We start from the raw sequence: 2,359 nt of genomic DNA, 5'->3' as shown, positions 1-2,359 counted from the left end.
TCATCAATAAGTCAAGAAATGTTAAAGGAGATTCTTTGAGTGAAAAAGAAAGATCAAAGCAAGGATGAGAAAATACCACAAAAGCAGTAAAATTAAATATATCCCTAAAAGTCAGTCAAGGGATTCACAGAATAGAATGATGTATACCCTAATACCATATACCTAAAATGTAAATGGGAGAAGAGTAAAAATTTAGTGCTTTTAGAGTGTTCAAACTTAAGTGTATGTTAAATATTTAATGGTAACCACAAACTAAATTCCAGTAAAACATATGTAAAGAACAAAGGGAAAGGAATCAAGGTACATCCATCAAGAAAGACAACAAGCCATGAGCGAGAAGAAGAGAAGAACAGTAAAGAACTACAAAAATAAAAATAAAATAAAGCAAATAACAAAATAACAATAAGTACATATGTATCAATAATGAATTTGAATGCAAACAGACTATATGCTCCCATCAAAAGCCTCAGGATGTAGAATAGATAACAAAGCAAGATCCATTTATATGCTGCCTACAATAGACTCGTTTAAGACCTGAAAACACATGCAGATTGAAGTATAAGGGTGGAATATCATTTATAAAAATTGAAGTGAAGAGAAATCAGGGGTGTAACAGGAGAAACGTAACAGAGGACCATGGGGGAGGGGAAAGGGAAAAATAGTTGGGGAGAGAGAGGGAGGCAAACCATGAGAGACTCTTGAATGCTGAGAACAAACTGAGGGCTGATAGGGGTGGGGGAGAGGGAAAAGGGGGTGATGGGCATGGAGGAGGGCACTTGTGGGGGTGAGCACTGGGTGTTATATGGAAACCAACTTGACAATAAACTAAGAAAACAAAACAAAACAAAACAAAACCATATGAAAATTTTCATTGACTCAGAAAAAGCATTTGACAAAGTACAACATCCATTCAAGATTAAAAAAAAAAAAACACTCAACATAGCAATCTAGAGGGAATATAGATCAACCTAATAAAAGTTATATATTAAAAATCCACAGATAATTTAATACTTAATGGTGAAGAACTGAGAATACTTAATGGTAAAGAACTCAGGGGAAAACCCTGAGATCAGGAACAAGGCAAAGAAGTCCACTGTCACCAGTTTTACTCAGCAAAGTACTGGAAGTCCCAGCCACAGCAATCTGACAACAAAAAGAATTAAAAGGCATTCAAATTGGTAAGGAAGAAAATAAATTTTTACTATTGCAGATAACATGATATTCAATACAGAAAACTCTGAAGATTCCATCAAAAAACTACTAGAACTGCTAAATAAACTCAGTAACATCACAGAATGCAAATTCAATATGCATAAATCTGTTGTATTTCTGTAAACTACTAATGAAGTAACAGAAAGGGAAATTAAGAAAACAATTTCATTTACAACAGCACCAAAATTAACAAAATACCTAAGAATAAACTTAACCAAAGAGGTTGACACATTATTTCATTAATGAGCTTCAGAGGCTGCATCAGTGAAAGATAAGAGAACTATAACAATACCTCACATAACACTGCTGAAATTAAGTGAGCGTAGATATACACAATAAAAAAATATTTTTAATGTGCAAAAGGCTAAGGCCACATATAAACTGACATCTATTTCACTGATAAGAGTTTATTGATGATGGTGAAGCTTGAGACACTGTTATATTGGTTAAGATTTCCAGTTTAATAATAATAATAATAATATTTTAAAAAGACATGAGGAGACCAAGAACAGTGCAACACATATACCTATTACCTTTTGTTATTGTTTTTTAGGTCTTTTAATTACATTCTTCTTCAAAGCCCCCGAAGGAATTTATCAATAGCAAAATGCATCAACTCCCATCATGGGCATAGTAAAACCAGGATGATGTCACTTTGCTATTTATCTTTATACAGTTAACCATGGCCACACTCCATTACCCATATGGATAAGGATTGCAGCAGCATCTGATGCTGAGTTCAATCATACAGAAAGGAGGGGAAAAAAGGTAATTATTGTTTTTGACTTGTTATCCTTTTGATGCATACTATTACTTCTTGAATATATTTTCTCAATTTGTCCCCTATCATCTATTTTTATGAAGAAAAGCAAATGTGTTCTTTATTTAAAAAATTTTTAAGTTTATTTATTTATTTTGAGAGAGATAGAGAGAGTAAACAGGGCAGGGGCAGAGAGAAGGGAGAGAATCCTAAGCAGGCTCCACACTGTCAGCATGGAGCCTGATGTCGGGCTTGAATTTATGAATTATGAGATCATGATTCGAGCAGAAACCAAGAGTCAGACGCTTAACTGACTGAGCCACTAAGGTACCCCACAAACGTGTTTTTTAAATTCAAGTATAATTAACATACAGTGTTATATTAGTC

This window comes from Crocuta crocuta, unplaced genomic scaffold (assembly GCF_008692635.1).
Source record: "Crocuta crocuta isolate KB4526 unplaced genomic scaffold, BGI_CrCroc_1.0 scaffold513, whole genome shotgun sequence".
NCBI classification, from domain to species: Eukaryota; Metazoa; Chordata; class Mammalia; order Carnivora; family Hyaenidae; genus Crocuta; species Crocuta crocuta.
This window is presented reverse-complemented; position numbering follows the sequence as displayed.